Source organism: Pterocles gutturalis, unplaced genomic scaffold, assembly GCF_000699245.1.
Source record: "Pterocles gutturalis isolate BGI_N339 unplaced genomic scaffold, ASM69924v1 scaffold22166, whole genome shotgun sequence".
Taxonomy (NCBI): domain Eukaryota; kingdom Metazoa; phylum Chordata; class Aves; order Pterocliformes; family Pteroclidae; genus Pterocles; species Pterocles gutturalis.
The window spans coordinates 81,921-92,968 of NW_010103635.1; positions in this window are offsets into that span (position 1 = coordinate 81,921).

Below are 11,048 nucleotides of genomic sequence, written 5' to 3' on the forward strand. Positions count from 1 at the left end.
CTACAAGATAAAGCAAAGAAGAGCTGGGGAACTGGGTTACTGTTGTTGTTCCAGCTCTGACTGCCCTCATAACATGAGCGAGTACATCAGATGAGACACATGTAAGTGCCCTCTTGTTCTGAATGCCCAGCCTAAGGGACAATGCAGGCCTGGCTTTCCCACATACCCACCTTCCTTTTCCAGCTAAAGCCAAGGGAAGCTGCAGACGCTCTGAATCTCAGCTTGAGTACTTCAAGTCAAGCATTCAAGAGGGGAGGTCCACAAAACCAGAGGCCAGTTCTGCAAAGGACCTCTATTTCTGTGTAGGTTGTCAGAGCAGTATAGAAGATTTCCAGAGCATTTGTTTTTAGAATTTTAAGTCACCTTAAGCAAAGCTAAATGTCAGCTTTAATAGATTACAAAACCTCCTCTCAATTCCAGTGCCAGCAGTCAGAAAAACTGTGAAGCAAAACTGCTATTGCCAGCACAACTCATCCTTCATTTCTTCAGATCAATGCAGCAAAACTTCTAACTTTACTATTAAGTACAGTTTTGGCTGCTTTCTTTAGAAATGATAAACAGCTGATTCATTTGTCTCAAAGTCAATAATAGTAAAGAAATCATAAACACAGGCTAGTGATACTGAACTCCCACTTTCTTTACTTCTTAAAGAAATCAAAGATAATTACTACAGACAAACAACACATTCTCTCTCAAATACTTCAACCTGCAGTTGAGTGCTATCTACTACTTTTCCTGGCTAGCATTTCAGTCCAGTCAGAGAATCCAAGCAACAGAGCCATCAGAAAATAGCACAGAGGTTTTTCTCTGCCATTTGTGCATGATTTATATTGATGATCGTGCTAAAGCAAGAAACAAGGCAGACTGACATTCAGACACCACAACGTTTGCAGCACTGGCATTCATAAAAACTATTTTTCTTCACTTTTCAAGTGAGCAAATCTACTCTGCCCTCCACATAGCAAAAATGAATGAAAAAAGATGGAAGACTGATGCCAACTTCACGTGGATCATTTCCAAATTCCAGCCTCCATTTAACATTGCTTTGTCTTTGATCCTCATGTAAGTTCAAAAGTACATGTTTACATCAAGGTCATTCCAGCTGACTCAATAATTCGGCAAGACAAAATGTTTGAAAGAAAATAAGTGGTTAAAGTAATTATTGAGGGTTTTGTTATCAGTTTATGTCATGGCATAAAGCAGAAAATGACCTTAAATATTGAAGGAAGAGACACGCATGAGAGATAAACCATAGCCAGCCAAAAGCACTGGGATTCTGGATAACAATTTACAGCAGCAAATACTCTTGAACTGTTTAACTTTTACATGGTTTCAGAGCAGGAGAAAGTCTAACTCTGCAGCAGGCAGACTTTAACCCTAGAGAAAAAAACACTGTTCACAACCATGAGGCTCTTTCATCATCCTTCACTTTGTATTTTTTCTCCCCAGTTCTCTTCTATGTGAATTATGAAAAGTTGCTTTTTCCACTCCCCTTCCTTTGAACTTTGCAGGTTCTCTCATTAGCATAGATCTTCCAGTTTTGCTTGAAAATGAGTTAACAGGTAAAAATTAAACATCCCATAACAGCTATCTTTCCATGGGGTTCTGTAACCCGCTCCCACAGAGGTTTAAGTGACCTGCACTCAAGGCAGCATTAAACCCTCACAAGGAACAGTGACCATCTCTAACTCATATTTGGTGACAGAGCTTCCGAGAATCTCTTGCATGAAAACAATGACAAGGATAGCGATAGCAAGACTGACTAAACATGCACTGTCCTGCAGGAGGAAAACAGGCTAACACACTCTGCATACTCGCTGTGGGGCTGCAGGCTGTTCATAGCTTGAGATGCCACAGCCACAACACAGGGCATCCCTGCAGCTCAGACACCAAGGTCTCGGCAGGAAGGACCTTACAGCCATCTTCTCTGCTTGGCATCAACCACACAGTCTCCAGGCAAGAGCAAATGGATGCATGATGGTAGCAGTCCTTTTGCCAGGTTACTTCATTACCGTTTGTGATGTTCCTGTGCTTGAAGGGATGCCTTTATCCAGTTTCAAACTATTTTACAGCCCTGGAGACTAAAGAGATTAGCTCTCTCTCTCTACATAACAGTGTAGTCCCCTTGTGGGACACTTGCTTCCTGTGGCTACGTGAGGAAAACATGACTCTCATTTCAATAAAATACAGCACTGTGTTTGCATCACGCTCGCAATCTTTGTGTGGTGTGACCTGTGTGCACATATGTGCTTCTCTATCGTGGGAAGAAAAGATTACAAAACCCCTCTGTTTCAATTCTGATCAGATTTCCAGGATCTGGGGAAAGGGAAAATAAGAGGGCAGGTCTGAGAGCTGGCAGAACAATTCAGTAATTCATCAGAAATGACACAGGTGCCCCAAGAAAAGGGTTTTCTCCAGTAAGAGTGACTGTTTTGCCAAAAACCCAACTACATACTAAAAAAAATCCTCCAGCCCCAAGTTTAACCCAGGCTTATCAATACACCATGGTACAGTCAAACCTTTTCCCCATCTATCATCCTCCAAGGCATATCCCTTCCACAGTCCCCATCTCTACACTGGTTTTAACATTGCCTTGAGCCAGAGACTAACATTTCCCTAAAGCCAGACTTACCCTCATGCTCCATATGTGAATCCAGTCCCAAATGTCTCCCCAGTACAGTGGGTGACTTGGCTCCCACTAATGCTCTGAGCTGAACCTCACTGCCTTGGATGAGAGATCCTTCCTGCTACTACAGCCCCTGCTCAGCCCACCTTTAACCTCTAGAAATCTACCATGCAGATGTCCTCCCTCTTTCACAGTGTAGTTGTCACTGAAAGAATGGCACTGTCATGCTGAAGTTACTCTTCTGGCTTTGGAGCTTCCTAGAATTGATGAAAAGACTCATTGACTGCATCAAGCTCCCAGTTAATTGCCATTTCATATAGCATAGTACTTAAATACAACAGGGAACCAGCAACTACAACTACTAAACTCCCTTTATATCAACTCTTGAAATGCTGCTGAGAAAAGTTGCGTTACAGCCTAAAACAGGGGGATTATTACCTTAGGTCCCACTCACCTCCTACCTCGAGTCACATTTGGCCACCTGATTTACCACCAACTCCCTGTGCTGATACCTATCCATCTGCCTGATAGGTACCAACAGTATAAGTTACCTTTACCTAATTCTATTAAACCCATTGACAGGAGTTTCTCTCCTCAAGGGACTTTGCAGGTCATATTCCTGCAGTTCACCCCTATCTCTGCATCCACACAAATGCCGATGCTCTGATGGAGAACAGCAGTTACCAGAACATGTGAGATGTGGCACAAGGCAGGGGAACAGCTTGCAAAGAGTGTGGCCACCCTGGCAGCACCTACAGAAACTCCTCTTAGGTGGAGATTTAAAGTCAGCCAGGTCTTGTGTCATCTTTCATCAGTCTTCTTGGCTTTCCCTCTCTGTGAGCAAACGATGAATATGACCTTCTTTGTTTGAGTTCTTGCGATGAAGCACTGTTTGCATAAGGCTCTTTTTTATTTATTTTTTTCCTGCGGCTTGTTGACTTTTATAAGACATTCATAAATTTGTTCTGAGTGCCAGTGAGATGCTTAATGGTGCTAAAGGGAAGGTATTAAGGATAGTCGACTCATGTTAGAACAAGCCACTTGAAAGTAGCTATAAATATTTGTCTGGATTTCATTTTGCTAACAAACAGCTTCTTTTCTTTTTCTCCCCCCATCCCCCCCCCCCCCTTTAAAGAGTTGATTTCATAAACAACAGAAGAATTTTCACATTAATATGAAAGTGCATGTCTGGGTTTGGTTTTTTTAATAGAAACTTTCCTATTGGGGACATTTGAGTCCCTGTATTCTGTCTGCATGCAGTCAGCTCCCTTTTCAGGAAAACTTTGGCAGCTTAAGACCTCCAGGGTGAGCTCATGTTCTTTTGCACTCCCTCAAACTCATCTCTGCTCTTTCATTGCTCTGGCAATGAGTTTAGGCTAGACCTGGGGACTGCAGTGTCCTAGAACAAAGCCAGTAGCTACACATTCCTCCTCATTTTGCTCATAGGCACAAAGGAGGTTTCTGGATTCCTTCAGGACTGTAGCCACTGGCCACATAATTTGGAAACTCCACCCTCTGGTCCCATTGCTCTAAGGTCACATTGACACAGACAGACACAGAATATTCTGATCTTATTGTCTATGGTACCAAAGTCCCTCTCATTGGGAGCTATGACGGGTAATTGGGGGCTACCACTCGTGTGTGGTCACCCTCCAGATCCCCATCAGCCCCAGGGCTGCAGAGACAGCTTTTTTGCACAAGAATAGTCCAAAGCTACTTCTTGGAATCAGCAGGCATCAAAGATGAGGCCTTGTCTCTGCCTCTGGCTTTGGACAGAGGCCTTTTCTTCCCAGAACAGTCTCTGCATGTGTTTCATCCCTGAAAGACCCAAAATTGTGTTGGGATGCAATGGTCTCAAAACCTCCAACTAGCTACTGCTAGGACAGATGAGCAGATAGCTCAGTGCTATCTGGAGGATAGCTGGCAGGAGAGGAAAGGACAGGGGGTGCCCAGAGGAGCCAAGTGGGGAGGAGAGGTACAGGACTTAGGGGACTAAAAGGATTGGGAGAGCAGGGTTTGGGAAGGTGTTTCTGTCTGGGTTTGGTTTTGGGTTTGTTTTTTTTTTTTTGTTGGATTTTTTTTTTTTTTGGGGGGGGGGGGGATATTGCTTTGGTTTTAACTGTGTTGCAAGAATAAGTTGTCAATGCCTTTTTCCGCTTAATTTTCTTCATGTTTTCACCAACCATAGCTCATTACAGTAGTCCAGAAAGTACCACCAAGGAAATCTTGAACACTCATCTCAGACAACTCTCATAAGACTCAGGAGTTTTACCCCAGGGAGAACTGTCAGCTTTGGTCCATGCTATCAAACTAACATTTTCAGCTTAAAGTCACTTCTAAAAATATTTAAAACTACCATCCCCCAGACAGCAGGAGAAACACAGGGGAAAATAAACTTTCTAATACAGATTTCTAAACTGTCTCCATTGTTTTTTCTGGATACTTTTGCATTTTCTAGATACGTGCACAGCTACATCCCAGTACTCACCATTATAACACATCATTATGTCACAAACAAACCCCATGCCTCCAGCACAAAAATGGCAAAGACCTAGCAGATGGTCCAGATCAGCAGAGATAAGAGTAAACTACACAGCCGAGGTACCTGCCTGGGGGAAGGATGCAGTTACCTGCCAACATGCAGTTCGCTGTTTCTGTTGTTCTCCCTCCTCCCTTTATTTGAAAATGCATGTATATTATTCAACCAGGTTTTCCAGTCCATGCAAATGCTAATTGCCACAGTTTGAAACATTCTGTACCCCAGTAGAATTAAATGGCAAACCAGCAGTTCTGCTGATATCATGGTGAATGATTTATCCAGTGATATACTACATTCCTGCAGTGTGCTTAAGCAATAAGGCACACTGGGGAGAACATTTGAGTGATTAGTTTGCCTCTAGCATGGGCTACAGTCAAAGGTTAATGACCCTGAGCACCCAAGAAGTTCAATTAATACCTTGAAATGGACTACCTAGAAGGCCTGATGGCTATTATTAAATGGAACATTAACACACAGAACACTATTTCATGCCTCTGCAAGGCTTTGTAAGCATGGGTAGAGTACTTCTCACATGGAAAGCACTCTAGCCACATTTCTAAATTAGCAGGCACCTGAAGAACTATTGGCGAGATGGGCCCCAGCTGTATTAGGGATGCACACTTCCACCATCACCACAAGTCTGAGCTGTTTGGAGAGCAGGGCTTGGGTCAAAAGACTTAGAAGAAGCTGTGGTTTCTGGTGCTATCAGGATGCAGGCAACACACAGTTTTATACCACTTCTGCTGTCCCTTCAGCCTCCATTCCCACCAAAATGCCCAAAAGCCTGAAACAAGCAGAGCTAAGAAGAGCACATCCTTCAGAGTCCTCCTGGGGAAGGCAAAGGGGTGCTGCCACTCCTTGAAGTAACTTGCCAACTTCAGCATTACTAATGACTATGGGGACAGACCTGTCCCATCCACCATAAAGATTTTGCCATGTGGACTCCTTGATCTGCTGCATCCTTGTCACACTATTTGTGAGGGGAAGAAACATGCAGTGGCAAGAACTAGTTCAGCAGATGACTTAGTAAAATGCTCTGTAGAAAGGCTCTCCTATAAATCCATCTAAGCAACCCATCAATAATTCCAGATGATGCCACCAACAGTCATATTCCTCCACCCCCACAGAGGAGGGCAGAGAGAAGCAGCCAGCTCATTCAGAGGCCAGAAGAAACCCTCTTAAGAGATGGCACTAGCAAGACTGGAGCTAGGAAGAAACCTCCAAGGACGATGACTTGCACAGGAACCACCCATTCCCTCAGTGCCGTTGAAGTCATACACACATGTTGCTCTGTCTCTAATTGCCCAGTCCTAGCTTCTTCCTCCACTGAAGACTGATGCAAGGCCCTTCCTCTACAGGCCATCCATCCATTTTTAGTTCATTTAAAGACCTTAACCTACAACACCTTCTCAGCCAGGACCAAGCCAGCTGTGATGCAACAAGGCAAGAGTGTGCTACAGCACAGCCAGCCCAAGTTTGCTCTTCTAAGGCTGCCCATCCCAGCTATAAAATTCCCTGCCAAGACAAATTGGATTAAGCTCAGGTCAGATTATGTGAGAGCTGGGCTGTGGGGACTTTTCACTCTAGCCTTTCTTCAGTAAAAAGAACTCCACGGGCTCAGCATGACAACAGGACAAGAGAGACTGAAGCCATGAAGAGAGAACTGGACTCCTGGGGGGAAAGAGAACAAAGAGAGATAAGATGCAAGGTAAATAAAAAGGCACAAGGGCTTAGCTGTGACTTCAGAGAGAGAAAGTGGGGAGCAAGGGGTCAAACTTTACACTAATTAACCTTGTGTCAGCAAACTCTGAAAGCCTGCAATTGCCCCAATGACTGCAGCATGGACAGTCAAGTCTGGCCCATCTTCATCTTTTAAGCTAAGGATGAAGAAAGTGACAAAAAAAAAGACAGTTCCACCTTCAGATCCCAGGCAGTTTGCTGTACTACAGGTCTGACCTGAAAATGGGAGTTTGCTCTGGAATCTCCCTACAGCATCATTTGAACTTTGTAAAAATCAGCATTGTGAAAGTGTGCACCTGCTCCCTGACCCACTGAAGCACAGACACAAAGCTAGCCTTTAAATACAGAAGCCTCTGTTAACCAAGCATGACTATTCACAATCTGAAGTTATTAAGCATTTACTTAAATACTTTCCTGGATCAGGAAGAATTTTGTCGTGGGTGTCATCTGGCTGCACAATCAATTGAAGCAGTACCTGATTCTGTCAATGCTATTGACAGAATGCTAAAAATCATGCAGCAAGTAACACAAACATAGAAATTATGAAGACTAATACATGAAATAAATTGAACATCTGTGCCTTGTATAGTATGTATACAGCATACCAAAAAAAAAAGAGTGGTTTATACCTCTGTCCTCAATGGCTAATAGAAAAATAGTAAGCCTGGTTTGGGTGTTCTGGCAAGTAGAAACATAGCGTGATTGCCATTTAATGCATTTACTTGTTGGCTTGGAAAGTGAATTCAAATTCTTGGCGTATTAACATTGAAAAAGCATCGTAGAAAACAGTGCTTTCTTCAAACACCAAACAACCAGCTTTATTCTTAAAAAAAACCTGTTCTCCATATCACAATTCTGTCTTCCTTACCGCATCCCTCCACAGCAGGGGATCCCCAAAAAACACTGAAAGATCCACTGAGAACTTCTGCATACAGCCTACAGAGAGATTATTCTTTTCATTACTGGTGTAGTACTGCATTACAGTCACATATACCTAGAGTCACTGCAATACAAATTCACTTTGTTATACAGTTACCAGGAAGATCTGCTGCCACTGAACAACCCCATGAACAAAACTGTGGGAACCTCTCTTTTTCAAGCTTCTGTCTAGAAACTTGGCACACCTTTTTCTTCCTGCTGCATAATTCAAATACAAATTTTGCAGGATTTGGGGAAGGCAAGGTCAGCTCTGCCCAGTTCCTAGCACACAACAAACTAATCAATAACCACAGCAGAAGAAAGAACATAGCTGTGTTCCCATTCTCTCAGTACAAGAGACGAGTGATTGAGAACTCCTGCCTCCCAAAAAGTCTCTTTTGCTCCCCAGTCCAGTTTGCATTCGTTTAAGCCCAAGGCAGGCAAACACGACACAAGCCCCCAAGAATCCATAACCACCCTGATGCTTCTGGGTTGCAAAGCATCTCTACCACCATCTGTTTTCAGTCACTCTGAAACGAGTTCTGAAGAGTCAATTGTTTTCTTCTAGGAAAAATAAACATGCAAGCTGCTATTCTCCTGATTTCCAGCAATTTTCTGCTGTGGGTAAATGTAACTTCAGATTTTAGAACCAAGTCTCATTCTCATCCAAAGAATTTTGCAATATAATTACCTCATTTTTACTGACTTGGATAACTGCTGCCTTTAAAAAAAAAAAAAAAAAGTGTGTAAAGTCTGCAAGACTAATTCCTCCTCCTGCCCCTTTGTTATAAAATCTTGGAACAACTGATAGTGATTAATCTCACTTGATATTTCTTTGGTTCTCTATTTGTTGATTTAAAGGCATTTTATGACTGATTGTTTTCAGTTGCTTGGACAGCTGTCAGATCTGTACTGTGGTTTGATTTGGCTTCCAGGGAGCAAAATTATTATTTTTCTTACTTTTACAGCTCTAATGCTTAGTGGCTGACAGAGGTGGCCCTTCGAAAACCACGTATGTGAAACCAAAACTACCTCCAGACTTGGAGAAGACTGCCTAGAGATTCTGCAGGCAGATTATACAAGCAAGATGGGAAAGGCAATAATACAATTTTTTTTTTATTACTAGTTCTTAATATGCCCAGCTTGCACATTGAATGCACAAACTCTCAAATACAGTGGCAAAATCCATCCCTAGCTGTAACATCAGTAGCTTTACAGGAATGACTTTGGCCTTTGGAGCAATACTGGCAGAGCTGACGGGGGGCTGGAGTGCTCCACCCCAAGCAGTGTCCCCATCCCTGTGTGCTTGGGAAAGGCTGTGCTCAGTGGAAGGAGCATCAAACAAGGTCCAAGACTCTGGACTACAAAATGAAACATTTTAGTGTTAGCAGAACTCAGAAGAGTGAATAGTGAACTGCTCAATATCCATCAGCTTCACCTCCCATCTTCAACCTCCTGCCTGTCTCTAACAGGGACCTACACCCTTTGACTCTGAACATTACTTACCCTCAATTTGAGCCTGTTTTAATCTCTGCATCCTCCTTTTACCTGCATCTCACAGCTGTGTCCTCCATGTGTCCAGCTTCTCTTTCCTGGCTCTTCACTTTTCTCATGGTCCATCTACAAATATGACCAACACCACTCGTATGTCCTCCCTGGTTCATCTTCATGTCTCTTTTTCCAATGCCAAGCTAAAACCTCACCAGCCGCTATCTCAAATTATGAAGAAAGACCAATCATCTGTCAAAGTTCCTCCCCCAAAATATGCAGAATAAAGTTTCACTAGACCAGAAATCTTTGATATAAGACAGTGCTTTCATTGCTTTCACACAAGTTTTACTTGTTGTCAGGATATATATGAAAATCAGGTTTTATTCTGGAACTTCAGGGCTCACCATGATCACAACTGCTTTCCCCTGTGGCCTCCTGTTCTCGTTTATACATGATGTCAGTGCTAACAACTTGATCTGAAGCAGAACTTACATGTGAGCTTAAGTGTATGGAGAGAACAACTGACTGCTATTGACTAGTTTGCTAAAATTTAGGCAATTTTGTATAAAAGAAAGAATGTTTTTACTGCCATGGTGTCTTACTGGACAGATTATGTGATCTGCTTCACATATCTTCATGTTTGTCCCTGTCCAGTTAATAAACACTGGGAGAAGATTGCTTTAAGCCAAGCACTAGATGGTGGTGGCTTAGGGACACAGTCACAGCCCAGGGATGACACTTACCACCTCCTCCTCCTCTTTTGTAATCTGTTCCTTCCACTGCCCAAAGTTAACAGCACATAAAAACAAAGGAAGCGCTCAGAAATAGTGTGAAATGAGGGATGAAGATCGTTATTTTGCATGTCCCCACTTCCTACAAAGGAAGGTGCCTCCAGTTCTCTCCACCACCCCAAGACATCCTCTCCTTCCACAGACCCACATTACTTCTTACTCGGCTTCCACTGCCATTCCTAGTAGGCTGCATTACTGTCAGCTCTCTTAAAAAACAAAACAAAACAAAACAAAAACCACCACAACCACACCACACAAAACAAATAAACAAACAACTCTTTTTTTCAGTTGCCAGCTTGCTATTCACCCTTTCAGCCCATTCTGAAGCATCTTAAATTATTTAGATGATATGCCTCTCTGGTTCTGTTCTTGAGCCTACAGACCTACTACTCTTTTCAAACTTCACACTTATATTTTTCTTGGATTTTTACTTTTCCTCTTCTAGTCCTCTCCTCCACATTGCAAGCAGTGGAAACAAGACCCATATTATCCCGTGAGAGACTGTTTATAACAATAGACTTGAGCTTGGCTTTATTAAATCACACATACTGACATCTTTGCTTCTTTGCTTTCTAAACCACGGCCATAAATTTTTAGGAAAACAGCACAACAGTTGTATCTTCACACTTATGCCCTCACCAGCTTCTCTAACATCCTGCAAATATGTCCCATCAAAGCCACCAGGCCACATTCAACCATGCACAACACAGATCTAGCACTACAGATTATGGGTGAGGTTTCTCCCACCCTTGCTCACATACAGATCTTTCAACCCAATTGAAAGATCTGGGAATTCCTTCCCCGGTTCCACAAATCCCAATGTGTTCCTTTCCCCTCCATCCCTGCTCATCTTCTCAGGGTACCATCCTCTGCACATGTCTCACTGCTGCAGCACTGCTGTTTCCTTCCAAGCCACTTGGGTGCCAGATGGATTGCGACCATC